Raw genomic sequence first — 17,846 nt, forward strand, 5'->3', positions numbered from 1 at the left:
TGGGAGAGACTTAGGAGGAGGGTGGGAGGTCAGTGGACACAGAAAGCACCAGTTTCCCAGAGGCTGGCACTTTACATCTTGGAGTCAGATATGGGGAGAGAGGGACAGACAGCAATCACAGGCAGTTTGCCTGACCACTGAGTGTTTGTTATTTCATCTTCAAAGGAGGCACCTGGGAGAGCGCACCTCTCAGGCCCCTTCCAGCTCCCGAACTCTCCATACCTCAGCCAGGTCAGTGAGGTAAGGGGCCGCCTCCCCAGGTGTAGGTCTCCACAGACCTTTTCCGGGATTACATCAGCGCTCATTCTTCCGCCTCCAAGGGCGCCTACACTTCCCTCCTCCCCTCCCAAAACTTCTTAGCTTGAGATAACACGCTTTTGTTCTCTCGCTGACTCCACACCCCTGGGGAGAGGGAATGAGGAAACCTTCGGGAAAATTCGGCCTATCTGATGAAGGTAAGAGGTAGGAGGCTGCCCTGTTACTCCTCACGCCTTCCAGGTTCCCGAGGGCCCCGGCCCAATTCAGGAGGCGTTTCTGGGCTTGACTTCCTGGCAGGTGAGGCTCGCAGACACTGGGGGTGCTCAGGAGGGTGGTGAAGGCCCTTGGCTCATAAATCCTCATCTTGGGGATTCATTAGGGATTTTTTTCCCAAGGACTCCACCAAGGAGGAGGTGGTTGTCTTCTAATGGCTTCTCATCAGACTCATGATCAGGTCCAAACTTCTCAGCCTGGCATCCTGGATTCTGCAGAATCTTGCCTTGGCCTTCTTTGCCAACCCCTTCTTCTGCTATTCTTCCCAGACCCACTGAGCTGTAGCTACATAGAACTACACTATTCCCCTGGACATGTTATACATGTTCATGCCTCTGTGGCTACTTTGCATATTCTGTTTCCTCTGTCTGGAGTGCCCACTGCCACTTCTCTTCTTAAAGAACTCCTATTCATCCTTCAAGAGCCTACTCTAAAAGTCAGCTGCCTCTTCAAAGCTTTACTTGACTCCCCAGGGTTGGTTGCTCTGTGCTCCAAGGCATAGGGTTCCTTCCCTGGCTCATCACCCAGTAGGGTAATTATTAGGATTTGCATGTTTAAATTCCTCCTAGTTGCTCCTCTAGGGCAGAGACTGTGTCATTCACCTTTGTAAACCAGTGCTGGGCCCTAATAATTCCTCAGGCAATATTTGTGTAAGAATGAACACCATTTCTGCTGGATTTGTGGTATTTCTGAGTAGTATTAAGAGAATGCTTCAGTTACCATGGACATTTCCTGGCCCACAGCGCTATGTCTCCAGACAAGGGTCGTATATCTGTCAGTCTGTGTATTCACACAGCATCAGTACGGTACTCCTCATATAGTTTTACATGTGTTTTATTTATTTTACACATTTACCTGCTGGGTGGTTATTACAGTTACCATCATAAGACGAAGAGACTGAGATGCCAAGAGATTAAGCAACATCATGTTCAATGTTATAGTACACGCATGGCAAAGCTGGAACTTGAACCCAGGTATTCTTGCTGCAAGAGCCACAAGATCTCTGCCTACACCAGAGATTCTCAATAACGAGTCTTTGAATCAGCAGATCGGCCTCACCTGGGAACTTGTTACTCATGCAAATTGTTGGTCCCACCCCAGACCTACTGAATCAGAAACTTCTAGGGTGGGCTCAGCAATGCCTGTTTTGACCACCTGCAGGTGATTCTGTTGCATGCTCAAGTCCAAGAACCCAGGCCTACATCATCGTAGCTACTCCAGTGGCTGCGCAGAGCCAGAGGAGGGCGCTCCAAGGCAAACCTTTATCCCTGAATAGTCATGGCAGCTGGAATGGAAACCTAGCCCCAGGTAGAAGGGAAGAAAACGCGTGGACTGGGAGTTAAGAGCCAGAGTTCTAGTCTCACCGGTTCTGCAATTATTATTTATTTATTTATTATTTTTGGCTGTGTTGGGTCTTCGTTTCTGTGCAAGGGCTTTCTCCAGTTGTGGCAAGCGGGGGCCACTCTTCATCGCGGTGTGCGGGCCTCTCACTATCGTGGCCTCTCTTGTTGCGGAGCACAGGTTCCAGACGCGCAGGCTCAGTAGTTGTGGCTCACGGGCCTAGTTGCTCCGCGGCATGTGGGATCTTCCCAGACCAGGGCTCGAACCCGTGTCCCCTGCATTGGCAGGCAGATTCTCAACCACTGCGCCATCAGGGAAGCCCCGGTTCTGCAATTATTGACAGTGATTTTGAGCACCTCTCTGGCCCTCAGTTTTCTCATCTGTAAAATGAGGATGTTGACGAAATGATCTCATCTCTAATTTCCCTTTATGCTCTGTCATTCAGCTCTCCTTTGGAATGTGTTGTCCATGCCAGGAGTGGAATGAAGACGGGGTATGAGTGCTCATTTTACATGAATTTTTCCCATACTTGGAAATTGACATTTCCAAATTCCAAATCCTTGGACGAGCTATCCTCTACCGTCTTCTTCCTTAAGGGCAGGAAGTGGGAGCAAACATTTGAGTTGACTCATGAAACTTTATTAGGCAAAAAATAGAAAACCGTTTGATGACACTGCTTTGGACCCCCTTCTGTTGCCCGAGGCTCCTCCCCCGGGCCTTTCCCTGATTCCTCTCCTGTCTCCTGCTTCCCCACTGTGACTATGCCAGACCCTCTTGCTCACAGGACCATCTCCCTGTCCTCCCTGTGAGCTCATGTGCGTTCCCTGCCCCTCGACATGGGGATGCCCAATTCACAGGCCTTGCTTACTCACCATCCTTCTGAGGAAGGGGGAGGGATGATGTGTCAGGGTGACTTCCTAGGTGCACCAGGGGCTCAGCGGCCGAATGGGGGTGCCCATGGACACAGTGAAGCCCTATCCTACTGTTTTCATGTGGACCTGAGGGCTTTCCCAGGTGTACACCTACTAGTGGGTGGGGCTGTGCCTCCTGCATACCTGGTGGGGCCCAGCATTTAAATGGCAGCTGGATAACCTCCTGTGTACAGCAGGCTGAAAAGAAGGAAGAATGCCTCCTGCCCCTTTGAGATGATGATGGAGATTCAAGACAAGTAATTGCATTGTAAAAGTAGAGCCCTGAATCAGAAAGGTGGGTTGAAGAATTTTAATCACTTAGGACCTGGGTGTCAGCAGGAGAACATGGCTGAGCCCTCAGGTCCGGAGGGGCTGTGAGAATGTGGGTAGTTCTAGAAGTCAGTCAAGGGAGATATCGCCTTCAGGAAAACCACACGTGCCAGATAAACAGCCAGAGTATCTGTCAAATCAGCATCATACTCAGAGAGAGACTTTCAGCGTGAGGTTTCCAGAGTCCGTGAAAAGCCTAAAAACTGCAGGACATCACGTGTTGCTGGCAGCCCTTGGGTTAAAAGCCAAAGAAGGTGGTTCTTAAACAAGGTCCCAGGAAGAGCAGGAGCCAATGTTGATTCTTCATCAGCTTAAGCTCAGGGAGGCTGCACGTGTCAGCTGCAAGGGACCCAGGGAAGCTGGATACCTCTGGGACTGGGCATCGGTGGAACTACGCGTTAATAAAGAATATGTGTATATTCCAAACTCATCAGATCGTGTACATTAAATATCTTCAGCTTTCTGTATGTCAATCATACCTCAATAAAATGATTTTTTTTTTTAAAAAAAGAATATGTACGTGGATTTGTGTGTAGCTATAGCTTCTAATATACCCTTTAAATCAACATACATTGTTAGTGGTTATTGATTTCAACCCAGTACCCTGGATTCCCATGTTAACACCTTTGGTTGATGGCTGCTCTCTTTTTCCATCCTGAGCCCCCCAGAGTGGGCCTGGTAGTTGAGTTTAACCTGGAACCTGATGACCTGCCTCAGTGGCCCTGGGACTTCCCAGGATCCAGGGGGCTTGAAGGCCTGGGGAAGAGCCAGGCATCAGTTAAGCTTTCTGGCACTGCTCCAGGCTGAGTCCCTCCCCTCTCCCGTCTCCTCAGTCTGTTCCTGTCCCAGCTCAGCCTGAAATTGGCCTGCTCTCCTGCAAGACTTCGATTAAAGGAGTCTTCTGCGTATGTTCAGAAAGGATTTCAACCTCCTTAAAATCTCCTAAACATCCTACTCTCCAGCTTATATGACTTCACAGACCGCAGAGCACTCATTTCTGGTGTTGTCTTCCATTCAAAGATTGGCCAAGTCCAAACACTTCTGTCCTTTGTTGCTGAGGTTGTGCAGGAGAGAGGAGATGTGAGCTATAGTCTGAACAAGCTGATGCAATCCAGCTGTGGGCTCTTTGGCAAGTCATTTTGCTTCTCTGGGCCTCAATTTTATCATCTGTAAAATGGGAATACTGTTTCAGATGCCCTCTGAAGTCTTCCAGCCCTAACATTCTGAGATTCTGGAGCCCGCTTTGGCCAAAAGAGGAGGCTCAGAGGTCCTGTCCGTCACCCCACAATGCCCAGGTGGAGGTAGAAAGGGATGCGTGCAGTGTCAGGACAGCAGGGAGGACCCTGGGCCCGATGAGTGCTTTCCCTTCATGGGCTTGGATTAGAGGAGTGCCTGTTGGGTGGGGCCTGGCTGGAAGGAGTGAGACAGTCTCCCCCAGACCCCCCCTGCCTGAGTGGTTGCCTCACAGGCTGTTACGTAGCTCTCACCACTTTCCAGGGTGGGGCAGGGAAGGGCAGCTGGGGAGCAGCTGATGCAATAGGCAGGCACAAGCCTGTATTCTTCGAAGACTAAGCAAAAGTTGGCTGGGCTGGGCTGGGCCAACCTGGGCTGCAGTTGCAAGGCCCTGCTCTTTGCAGAGCTTCAGCTTCCTCTTCTCTCCTTAGAGCTGAAATGGGGTTCACTGTCTGGTCATCAGAGCCAGTAACTGATACTTTGTCCATTTACTCCTGGTGCTCTTTAACCTGTAGCTGAAGAGAGTATCCTTGAACGCTAGGAATGTGGACATGCGTGAGTGTATACACACACCACACACATACCACGGCCCCGCCACACACAGTGGGGTCATCCAGAGGTAAGAAAGATAGTTGTTTTGAGAATCTGCTCCCACCAGACCATGCTTCCCACGAGCTCTTCCAGGAGGAAGTGGATCCAGTCAGAAGGATCAGAGAGTGTCAGAAGATCTGGAAATTTCCTCTATATAGTCAAAGCCTCAAAACATGCCCTTGGGAATGCCATTTCTATTCAAGGCCCCATCTATCAAATATAAATGAGACTCTGGGCTACTTTTCATATCCCAGGGACCTGGACGCCCAGAACACAATAACTCTTAACAATCTTTTAAGTTAAAAAAAAAAAAAAAAAAAAGAGTCTGAGAGGGAAAAAAGAGAAGGTGCATCAAGTCTTTGACAAAGGAAAATTGCTAAATATTGCACTCAAACTAGCTTGATGATGAGCAACTATACCTCCATCATAAATTGCAAAGAACTTTGTCTGACTAAACCTATGTTTCAAGGCTCTACGTTCCCTGCAAATGGCTCAAGAAGGAAAGTCAAAGTACAATTAGGCCCTACGTCACTCATAATCATCATGATTTACTTTGTGCTTACTATGTTCCAGGTCCTGTGCTAAATGATTTACATGAATTTTCACATTTCATTCTCACGAAAACCCTATGAGAGAGTCTATTATAATCCCCATCTTACAGATGCAGAAACTGAGGCACAGAAGTTTAAGTAACTTGCCCAAGGACAGAGGGCTAGTAAGTGGTAGAGCCAAGGTGTTAAGCTGGTTCTCCTGAGTCTGGAGCCTAGGCTCATAACCATCTGAAAAACCCACATTTACAAATAGAGAGTTTAAGAGGGTTAGAATCCTTCAGATCACAAAAGGGTTCATCAGAATGTTCTCTACACCCCAAATTCCTCTATAGCTTCAGTCAATAAAATCCATAATTTTATTTTCTGGAGTTCATGTCCAAATTTTAAGGAACATATTTTTTTAACATAACAGATAGACTTTTGCTCTTTGGGAAGGGTCACTCCTAGAACTTTCATCAAATCAGTTCATTCTGTTAATAGTTAAGAACTGACTTACTGTCTTATTGGTACTGAATACATTTAGAAAGGAGGTTTGGGCAAGGTAGTTATACTTTAAGTATGAATTTTATAATTATACATTTGTATATATTCACACATAATCAAATTTAATCAAATGGACAGCCTGAAAGAGTGAAATTATAGTGTTTTCATCGTGGTGCAGGAGTTGGGGGCTTTCTTCTTGAATTGGCCATCAACTTGATTTATAGATGTTTTATCTCATTAACCTTAATGTCATGGAGCTAATTAGTAACTCTGGAAACTGCAAAACACACTAGAAGCAGTCCCGTAGCTCTTTAACTTCACCGTGCACCAGATTAAACTGGACCCAATTATTCCCAATCACAGAAGACAACTTTTGAAAGGCTTTGCCTCCTTCATTTGGAATGGCTTACTGGAATGAAAATCAAGCTTGATGTGGATCCTGATTTTCCTTTTGGCCGCACACCATGTTACATCAAAACAGTCTGAATCCTTCAAAAGCTCTTGCTTCACAGAGAGACAGGCATATGCACATTGCAGTGATTGCCCCTGTTTGGGTAAAGTCCTCCCAGGACCCTGTGGAGGGTCCCGAGGATCTCACTGCCTGCGTTCTGCCTGCTGGTGAGCATCAGGGCAACATGTTGGGACCCAGCCCTGTTCAGGAGGCTGCTGTCTTGAGCATGGAGAAGGTCTCTCAGGTACTAACAGTGCTATGGGCATCCTTTTCCTTCCCATTCCCTCTTCTTACTTCTGGGGCCAAGATGCTGAGGCAGAGGTTGTTACAGCCTTTCTTCCCTTCTAGCTTTCTATGGGAGGATTCTGAGCTGCTTGCCTTCCCACCCCTCCCTTCCCCCCCACCCATGCCCCCATTTCTTATGGCTGAATTAGATGGTGGCTAGGATGCAAGGATGATAGACATCAAAGAGGCTAAATTAATCTACATAAGAAAAAGGGGGAAGCTACTCTCTGGAGAGAGAATGGGCTGGGTACGCTGTTGAGTGGGATATTGGGTGAGAAAAATGGCCATTTTTTCAAGAAATTTCTCAAAGATTTACATGATTTTTAAGGCATTTGGAGTTTAACTTACATTTCTTTTGAATTGGATACCATGTGAAGATGGAACTTCATAAGAGAGAAAGAAGGCTCAGTTTGTTTGTTGTTTTGTTTTGTTTTGGTTTTTTTGGCCACCAGCGGCTTGTGGGATCTTAGTTCCCCAACCAGGGACTGAACCTGTGCCCTTGGCAGTGAAAGCGTGGAGTCCTAACCACTGGACTGCCAGGGAATTCCCTTTTTCTTTTTTTTTTTTAAGAAGGCTCATTTTATTCAAGTTACATGTCAAATAATTTTCTGAGAAAGGAAAGTGATTTGGGTAGAAAAATTCAAGCTGATGACTTGCAGTGAGGTTTTTTGAATTTGCATGGTCCTTGGACAGGACTGTGAAGTGTAGGAGTAGTAGAGAGCAGCCTGTGATGAAATATTATCAGGTGGGGATCCTTGGATTTGTGGGTGAAGCTGAGGTTTCCTTTGGGGTGATTTCACATGACCAAACTCCAGTGCTGGAATAGGTGATACAAAACTTTAATCTCTTTCCTTGGTTTAGTTTGCAAATGGACTAGATTGTTAACATACAGACAAATTTTTGTGTGGGGACTTGCTCCTTAAGTGCCAAACTGATGTTCTAATGCCGTTTGACATGTCTCCCGGCCGAGTGACTCAGCCCTGGCCTCATGAACCCTCCACAGGCTCTCCCTCCCTCAGGGGTGCAGGTGTGTCCCCACCTTGGTCAGAGGCCAGGAAACTAACCACAGTATCCTGGCTAGAGACATAGGCTTCTGCCTTGGAGGCAAAACAGGGTGAAACACAGGCAGGCAGGATCCCAAACCACAGAAACTCAAGTTAGGTCATCTTTGTGAACATGACAATTCACTGTCTCTCTCGGTCAACAAAAAGAAACACAGACCCATTCAAAAATGGTTCTAAAAGACTGAGAATATGCATAACTATGGCAACTTGACATTGAATGCTATTCCAAAGCAACTGAGAAAGTTAATTAGCCATTCTTTTCACAAGCCAAGAAAGGTGTAATGATACATTCACACCCGTCTGTAGCAGGACAGTCAAGTACAGGAGTTTAAATCACTTTTCTGGCAGGCAATGAGTACAGTGTTTGAGTTCGTGTTCCCTCCTCACATGCACCTGGCAACTTGGGGGACTGCATGCTGGGCAGGAACCATCCTTCTGGGAGATATTGCAGACATTCACAGGATTGTCCCTCTGTGGGACCTGCCTCTCTGGGACAGTTAGAAATTACGTTGAAGATCAGGTTATGGGGGAGGAAGCCATGATGGAAAATTATTGTTCCTTTGAAAGTACTTATTCACGGAAACTTTGCTATGACTGGTATGGCCATTACCGTGGTCATTTCATTTTACCTTAAACGTGGACCCCAGTCCAAGGCGGAGGTAGATAAGCCCTTGGGAATGCACAATTACTACTTGGTTCGCTTGCAGGAATCAAGCAAATGAAATTGATGATAAAAATGACACTGCTTTAGAAGGCATTCTCTCATGTTCACAGTATATTTAAAATAATCATTAGGAAAAAGGGCCTGGTGTTTTGAAGAGTCTGTCAGAAATCTTCAGCCCAATTTGTTCCTAGGACAGGATGAGAATGGAGTTACTTCGGTTGAAATCCTAACTTCTATTGTCAGGATTATGCAGAAAGTTTGGATAATGCTACACATAGGAGAAACAAAGAGAAACACTTTCTCTTCTAGACTGGCATCCCTGAAGACTAGGAATAAAATCACTTCAACTATGAATTACTGATCTGTTCCTCTAAGGCTAGTTAATAATGAACACTGTTTGTCCTTTGTAGGATTTAATATTTCCCCAACCCACAAGAGCCATACTGGTTGCCTTTGATCCTGGGCTAGGTCTTACTGACATCTGTTTTTTGTTTTTAAATTAATTAATTTATTTATTTTTGGCTGCATTGGGTCTTTGTTGCTGTGTGCGGGCTTTCTCTAGTTGTGGTGACAGGGGGCGACTCTTCGTTGTGGTGCGCGGGCTTCTCATTGCAATGGCTCCTCTTGTTGCATACAGAGCACAGGCTCTAGGTGCACGGGCTTCAGTAGTTGTGGCACGCGGGCTCAGTAGTTGTGGCTCGCGGGTTCTAGAGCACAGGCTCAGTAGTTGCGGCACACAGGCTTAGTTGTTCCGTGGCATGTGGGATCTTCCCGGACCAGGGCTCGAACCTGTGTTCCCTGCATTGGCAGGCGGATTCTTAACCACTGCGCCACCAGGGAAGCCCCTGACATCTATTTTAAACAGAGGAAAGAGGGGAGTATCAGAATTGATGCTGACTGTATTAAATTCTACCCCTTATGTACATGCTTGAGGCAGCTTCATGGAATCCCTCCTCCAGACCAGATGAGTTATTTCTGGAGCTGTGGCTCCTTTGGCCACCCATACCCCACTGGTTGGCTCAGCCCCTGCTTCTTGTAGCAGACCTACTTGAGAACACCAGTGTATTTCTTGGCTACATTTCCATATAGCCTTTTAATCTTCACAGATGAGACAATTTAATACACTCCTACCTCACATGGCCATGAGTTCTACTCTGGGCCAACATCAGGACCAATCCTGTCCTTGGCAGAGGGCTAGAAAGACCTTGATCCTAGAAGTTGGCATCTAGTCATGATGGTTACTGGCCCCACTCTAGCCTCATACCCTGGCCCTAGAAACTGGACTCTTACCTCATCCATTCACTTGACAAATATTTATTGAGCACCTACTATGTGCCAGGCCCACAAATATGGCAGTAACTAAAACATGAAAATACTCACCTTTCTCTAACTTATACTCTGTTTTAAGGAACCAAGTCTTGTCTTACCATTCCCAAGTTTCAACATTGGTTCCCTGATCAGGAAGTCACTTCTTCTAGAACAATCTTTCTCAAACTTCAATATGCATACAAATCACTTGGAGCTGCAGATTCTGATTCAGTGGGTCTAGGGTGGGGTCTGAGATTCTGAATTACTCACTAGCTCCCAAATGTTACTGCTGCAGCTGCTGGGGATGTTGCCTGGATTACGTTTTGAGTGGCAAGGATGTACAGCCAGTAGCACCACCAGTGAGTCTGTTAGAAACACAGAATCTCAGGCCTCGCTTCAGACCTCCCGGCTGAGAATCTGCCCCTTGACAAGATCCCCAGGAGTTGAGAAACCATGATCTAGAACAGTGATTCCCAAAGCACAAGCATCAGAAGCACCAGGTGAGAATTATAAACTACCTGGGGACCGCCCTCCCATCCCTCACCGAGTTGTATTATTGGGTGGTGAGCACCCCAGGTGATTCTGATGGATACCAGGTTTGAAAACCTCAAAGAGCATTTGCAGAGGGCACTCTCCTAGGCTCATGGGACCTCACAGTGAAAAAAGCTTTAGAGTTGATCTGACGATAATCATCTGAGATTGCGGGCTCCTCTGAAGTGATCGTCACACAAGTCCCAGGTAAGAAACTGAGGCCAGGTCCTTGTGCAGGGGCCCGTGGCTAGTACACGGTGGCGCTGGGCCTTGCTCCAAGTTCTCCTTCCACCGCAGCCGCCTCTCCTGCTGCTGCCGTGCAGCCCAGGCCCGCCCACCCCAGGACTACCTCTCCTTGACCATGCCCCCAATCTTCCTCTCCTCCAGCCCCTCAACGCCAAACCTCCACACCCTCACGGCCGCTTTATTTCAGCACCCACAGTTGCTACCCTCTCCCCACCCATCAACCAGACCACACGTTTAACTGGTTGGCTTTCCCCAAAGACTGATTCTGCCAGCCCCTCGATAATGTTTTCAGCTCTTTGGGAGAGGTGCAGTGCGTGGGTGGGAAGGTGTTGTCTGCTGGCCTTCCATCCATCTGTCAGGAAGGCAACTAAATTTCCTGCTCTTTGTCTGCTGTTTCAGCCCCTCTTTTGCTAAGCGTCCTGCAGCCTTCTGGAATGTATGTGAGCACCTCCTCTCTTTGCTTACAGCTTCGACTTTCTCGTTCTTTCAAACTGGCTACGTTCTCCCCTCCCCTGCCTACACAGGTAGGTGCTACTCACCGTCAAAGTTAAATGGACACACCTGGAACTTATGGTCTAAGGTAGAGGCCTTATTTCGGAGTCCACAGATCCCTAGCCCAATAATGTAAAATCCTGACTGTACACTAGAATCTCCTAGGGAGTTTAGAAATCCAGATTGCACTCAGATCAATTAAATGAAAACCTCTGGTGGTGGGAGGCAGGCACCAGTGGTTGACAGCTCTCCCCAGGTGATTCTGATGTGCAGCCAAGGTTGAGAACCACTGGAAAGTCCAGGTAAAATTGTTTCTGGATGGGCATATGTGCATTTGGTGGAAAAGCTAAGCCATAGCCTTTAGCAGATTCTGAAAGTCTTCAATGATACTTTTCTCCTTACCTTCCTCCCCCTCAAAAAAGGCGCAGTGACTGGTCTAAGATAACAAACAAGAAGAACTTACCAGTTATTACAGAAACACCAAATACATGTGTTAACTAAATAAACAGGCACCAACGTGTAGAGCAGCAAAAGTGCCTATTGTTGCTCCTCAAGCGAAGGGCACTTGGGAATGTTGTGTTTGGTGGGATGGGAGAGTCCCTGCCTCTCTCCCAATTAGCCAGGAAAACAGTGTGATTTCAGATGCTGCCACTGCAGAGATCTGATCACACCACTTAACTCCCCTGCTGCCCACAGAACCAAGGCCAAACCCCCGACGATAACATCCTGGTTCCTTCCTTCCTGGTTACCCGGCCCCAGGCATCCTTTCTAGTCATTGCGCTCATTTCTTCACACACTCTAGCCCCAGAAGGATGCTCACTGCTCATTGTTTTCGACACCTCTCTGCCTTTGCTTCTATTCTTCTCCTGGTGCCTCCCACTCTCCCTGTCTCAAGTCGACATGGGAGGGGAGGTAGGATTGAAGAGACGGAGAACGGCTGGAGCAGGGTTCCCTAGTACAGAAGGTGCTCAGTCCATATTTGTCAAAGTGAGTGGGGCAGCTGCCTTGTGTTAGGAGCTCCTGCTGGGGGGTGGGGTGGGGGGGGGAGAAATATACAGAGATTCAGAAGCTCTGGCCCTCAGGGGACTTAGATGCCAGCAGGGAGGCAGACCAGTGATCCGGGTGCAGGAAACATAATAGGTGCTCTTAAGGGAATCTGTGGAAGGGAGAAGTGGGGTAGGATGGGGAGTGTAGGGTCAGGAGAGACTTCATCCAAAAAGTAACTGATACTCTTCCAGAAAGGGCAGACCCCAGTGAAGAGAGATGGGGCTGAACTAGGAGAGCGAGGCCAGACTATGGAAGGCAGTGAATGCCAACCCGAGGATGCCCACTGCTCACAGATTGAATCTGGTTGGTGCCCCCAGGTCCTGCCAGCTTTTAGTCTTGCTGCCTCAGGAAGTGTTTGCTATAATACTAAGCTGTTGAAGCAGAGGACCCAATTTTGAAGCTGTCCCATCTGCCTGCAGGTGTCTGAGCTTGTGAAGGTACCAGCTTTTTGCAGCCTTCTCCAGCAGAGTCTCCCTCCTCAAATGCCCATGTTCCCAGGCCCCTGGGACACGTCAGGGAGCCAGAATCACTGACGCTGTAGACAAGAACGGTGGCTGTACTTCCCAACTGTAAGTCAGGCAGGACATAGGTAGGACAGTGGGCTGGACAATGGGCAGTCAGGGACCTCTTAACACAGCAGAGGAGGCGGGGAACAGCATCCAGATCCTCGGGGTTGAATCCCAGTGCTAAGAGCTGGGAATGCGGTGTTGACCAATGCAACACAGACACTGTGGCTAAAGCCCCGCGAGAGTAGATATTCAATAGATTTGCTCTTTTCCTCCATCTACTTCCCTGGGTTAAGAATCTAGGTTAAACGGCTGTACCTTCTCCCAGCTGCAGAAAGAGGATGAGTGCCCCTCCCGTAAGGACTATACCCTTTCCATTTGGGCTTCCAGGATGATCTAATTGTTCTTCACTTTAGTAAGGCACAGAGGGCTCATTACGTAAATTCAGGCAAACATACACACCCCAGATCATGAATTACATCTGTATTAATAAACATTTTAATTAACACTTACCAACTGCCGACGAAGTATGAGGTGTAAATAACACGTGGGTGCAGGTTGAAGTAATGAGACTAGAAAGCCACTGCTTCCTTTCTACTCCATTCAAGAATTTCAAGAAACAGTGTACATGCTATCTCTTTTAAAAAGTAATCATAAGTTCTGAAGCCCGAAACAATCAACAATACACAAATACTTACCATTGTTTGCCATTTAAATGTAAATATTTATTAATAATTTAACATTTGTTTTTTGTTTGTTTGTGTTGTCTTTGGCTATGCCTCGCGGCTTGTGGGATCTTAGTTCCCCGATCAGGGATTGAACCTGGGCCCTTGGCAGTGAAATCGCGGAGTCCTAACCATTAGACCGCCAGGGAATTCCCAGTAATTTAGCATTTGTATGGTGCCTCTCTTCTCAGATTTATTCATTCATTTATTCAACAGATATTTGATAGAGGCAGCAGGCATTGTTTTAGGCACCAGATTACAGCAGTGAGTGAATAAGACAAAATTCCTGATCTTAAGATGTTTACATTCTGGTGAACGAAGATAGACAATAAGGAAATCAACAAGTACACAAATAATATTAAATGGTGATAAGTGCTGTAGGAAAATATAAAGCCAAGTAAGGAGAATAGGGACGGTGTGTGTGTATTGCTTTTTTAAATAGAGTGGCCTCACTGATTAGGTGACATATGAGTGACAGGATTTGTTGATGGATTAGATATACGGTGTAGGAGAAAGAAGTGTCAAGTTGGCCGCCGGGGTTTTTATTTGAGCAACTGGAAAAATGGAATTGTCACATACTGATTCAGAGGAAGCCTGTGGGGTGCAGCAGAAGTTTGGGAATTTGATTTTGGACATGTGATGTCAAGTAGGCAGTTAAATACACTAATCTGAAGTTCGGAGGGAAGGTTGGGACTGGAGACATAAATTTGAAAGTCTTCAGCTTGTAGATTTTTAAAAACAAACCAGATGTGACCTTCAAGGGAATGAGTGTAGACAGAGATGAGATTCAAGGACTGGATCTGCCTTCATGACCTCATCACCTCTCAAAGGCCCCACTTGCAAACACCATCACACTGGGGATTAGGTTTCAACACATGAATTTAGTGTGGGGCTGGGGGGTGGGTGTACACAAACATTCAGTCTATGGCAGATACTCTGTAACTGTGGTCCCAAATTGTTTCTGAAGTGTTGTTTCCTATCTCTGAGGCAGCAGAGGTCTTAAGTGGTCTTCTGCTCCAGGCTGTTCCTGCTGCTGCCAAGGTGTCTCCAGGGCTCTCTCCTAGCTGGACCAGTCCTCTGCATGGTCAGACAGTGTGAGAAGGAAGTACGTAATGGGAAGTATGACAAAAGGCTGCAGGGCCTGTGGGTGGGGTTTGAAACCTCAAACTGGAATCCAGAGCAACAGCTCTGGAAGAGAATGTGGCCATTCCATAGTCCAGAGTTTCTGTGACCTGTGGAGTCTAAGATTCTGAGGACATCCCTCAAGAGATGAAGCTTTATATTACACTGTGAGCTCCGGAGACAGATTTCATTTGCATGAAGATTCTATGGTTTAAAATAAAGCTTGAAATCCACTAAAATCTAGTCCAGTGGCTGTGCATCAGATTGTGGCTTCTACAAAAAGGAATCAGAGCACCTTGGAGAAATGGCTGATTCCAGGTTTGGGCCAGGGAAAGTACAAGGTTAACCTGAGACAGCTGGTGACAGAAAGCAGGGAAGGAAGTGTGTCAGAAGAACACTGGGGACTTCCCTGGTGACGCAGTGGTTAAGAATCCTTCTGCCAAGGCAAGGGACATGGGTTCGAGCCCTGGTCCGGGAAGATCCCACATGCCACAGAGCAACTAAGCCCGTGCGCCACAAATACTGAGCCTGCACTCTAGAGCCCGTGAGCCACAAGTACTGAGCCCACGTGCCACAACTACTGTAGCCCATGCGCCTAGAGCCCGTGCTGTGCAACAAGAGAAGCCCGCGCACCACAATGAAGAGCATGCCCTGCTTGCTGCAACTAGAGAAAGCCTGCGCGCAGCAACGAAGACCCAACACAGAGAAAAATAAATTAATTAATAAATTTATTTAAAAAAACCCAAAACATTGGACCAACTTGAAGGGACGCCTAATGACCTACTTTGGGAAAATTCAAACATCAAAAATAATAATGACCATGTTTGATTATAAAACAATGATTAAAAATCCATTAAAGTGATACTAAAAAGTTAAAGAAAATTACAGAAAGGGGAAAACCTCTTTGTCACCACTGGAAGTGACTCATGCTAAGTTCTTACTCTGAATGTTAGTAATTAAAGAGAAAATAACTAGCATTTACCCTGACTTTTTAGGAGGAACTATAATTCAGCCTCAGCTGGTTATAGAAAACTCTGCTTTTATTTATTTATTTATTTAATTAAAAAAAATTTTTGGTCGTGCTGCACAGGCATGCAAAATGCAGGATCTTAGTTCCCCGACCAGGGATCAAACCAGAATCCCCTGCAGTGGAAGCACAGAGTTTTAACCACTGGACCACCAGGGAAGTCCCTAGAAAGCTCTTCTTTACAGAAGAAAGCTAGCAAATGAATAAGAAGTTAAATGTTAGAAAAATTACCATTGTGTACCCCCAAATGTAATTCCTGAGTCATAAAAAGATCATCAATGGATGCTAAAACCATGAGGAAAGGTTCTTGGGGAGCAGGATATTCTCATATGCCAAAGTACCACCCTACAGAAAACTGCAAAGAGAAAGAAAATCTACTTTTACAACGGAGAGATCTAGAGATCACCCAACCTAGCACTAGCAGGGGGACAGCCTGACATTCTGGACCTCCTGATATGTTGGGATATGAAGCTGAGAGCATCGTGTCCTCTTGTCAAAAGTGTTTTAAATGAAATCTACTCAAGCCTTTAGACTTACCTTCCAATTTACAGGAAATGCAGGGGATAGAAGAATAAGTAAAATGACCACATAAGAAAACAATCAGACAAATTCAGTATTCAAGGCACTCCACAAGAAACTAGCTCAGTCTCTTTAAAAATTCAGTATCACAAAAAAGAAAAAGTGAGGGGTTTTGTTTTAGATTTGAAAGAGATTAAAGATTTATGACAACTAAAGATAATGTATGATCCTTGACTGGACATTTTTTTTTGCAATTTTATTTTTTAAAATTTTTTGGCCATGCCACATGGCATGCAGGATCTTAATTCCCCAACCAGGGATTGAACCTGCACCCCCTGCATTGGAAGCACGGAGTCTTAACCACTGGACGGCCAGGGAAGTCCCAGACTGGACACTGCTTTTGAAGAAACCAGTCATAAAAGACAATTTGCCTCTGGCTTAGAGATTAGGAAACTATTAATTATTTTTTGAGAGGTTGTGCAAAACTACTGTATTTACAAAAATGGCACAAAAGTGAATTCAACTGTCAATGCACGTGCACACTTCATTCACATCTTCAACAACAAAAGGTATTCTAACACTATAAAACTGAATAGGAATAGTAGCTTCAACAGCAGCTATTAAGCATTAGAGTCACATAAGTTACACCAGAATGGGCAAATATTGCCCAAGTAAAATTCTATTGTTAAAGCTGAAACAGATTTAAGGCCATTCAAGTTCAAGCACAGGATACAAATCTTTTGAAGCCCCATCTATTTGTGTTTGAAATATGTGACCTTTCTTCTAACTTGCGGTCTTAAACTTCTGTTTTACAAAATCCAAAAGGAAAATACAGACGAAATCAATACAACAGAGGTTATATTAAATAAGAGTAACATACAAAGCTATAACTAAGATGAATTAAAGAAAGCCAAAACATTAAAATTGTAAAACTTGCTTGTTACTTGTTGGAACCAGCCCTACACTAGGAGTTAGGTAATATATACAATTATTTTCAAGTAGATTACTTTATGTTGCTCTAACATGTTCTTTTTATCAGTGCACTGTTAAACTAATCAAAACTCTACACATGTATATTCCCTTACATACACACTACCACTACCTGCAAAGCCATAATTCTCAAATGGCTTAGTGAGTGAAAGGAAATAAAAAGCGGAGAAGTAACATATTAAGGAGAAATAATGGGAATTAGAAGATTCATGCAGTTCAGCTCTTTTAATTAGCCAGCCAGCTTGCTAGCAACAAGAGATGGTTTCCTTTGAGGAAGGTCCTGTGGAGTGGGAACGTGGTCACCAGTGACCTCTGTCTGATCCGGGCTGCAGTAGGAAGTTGCTTGTTCTTCATTTTTGCTTTGGCCATGTTGTAATCCCCAGAATCAAAATATTTTTGCCCTTTCTGCAGTCTTTCCTTAAAATACCTGAACCTCCAGGCTTTTGTCCCAGATGAGGGTATCTTGCTTTTAATTTTGCTTCTTCAGCTTTCTCTGCACTAGTCACTTTGTCTTCCATTTCCTTCTGCTCCTCCTCAGAGGCTGGAAGTCCTCAGGGACTTCCATGGACACACTGCTCCCTCTTACCCAGCTTCTCCCCCAAACTATTAATTTTTTAAGGAATAAAAACACTATTGTAGTTATAATGATCTTATTCTTGAGAGATACTTAAATATTTAGGAGTGCAAGGTTATGTCTCCAATTTGCTTTAACACAGCTTAGCCAAAAGCCCTAACCATATATGTAGGCATATACATATGCATATTTAAAAAAATTCCATATACATCAATATACATAGCAGAATCTTAACATTTGTTGAATTGGGTATATAGTTTGTTCATTATACTATCCTTTCTACTTTTTGATATATTCGAAATGCTTCTTCATAGAAAATTGGGG

At 45.5% G+C, this 17,846-nt stretch overlaps 1 pseudogene; it reads right to left on the reverse strand.

Annotated features, from left to right (window-relative positions):
- Positions 1-17,118: 17,118 nt before the first annotated feature.
- Positions 17,119-17,487, reverse strand: LOC137777740 (cAMP-regulated phosphoprotein 19 pseudogene; annotated as a pseudogene).
- Positions 17,488-17,846: the final 359 nt, after the last annotated feature.

Source organism: Eschrichtius robustus, chromosome 15, assembly GCF_028021215.1.
Source record: "Eschrichtius robustus isolate mEscRob2 chromosome 15, mEscRob2.pri, whole genome shotgun sequence".
Classification (NCBI taxonomy): domain Eukaryota; kingdom Metazoa; phylum Chordata; class Mammalia; order Artiodactyla; family Eschrichtiidae; genus Eschrichtius; species Eschrichtius robustus.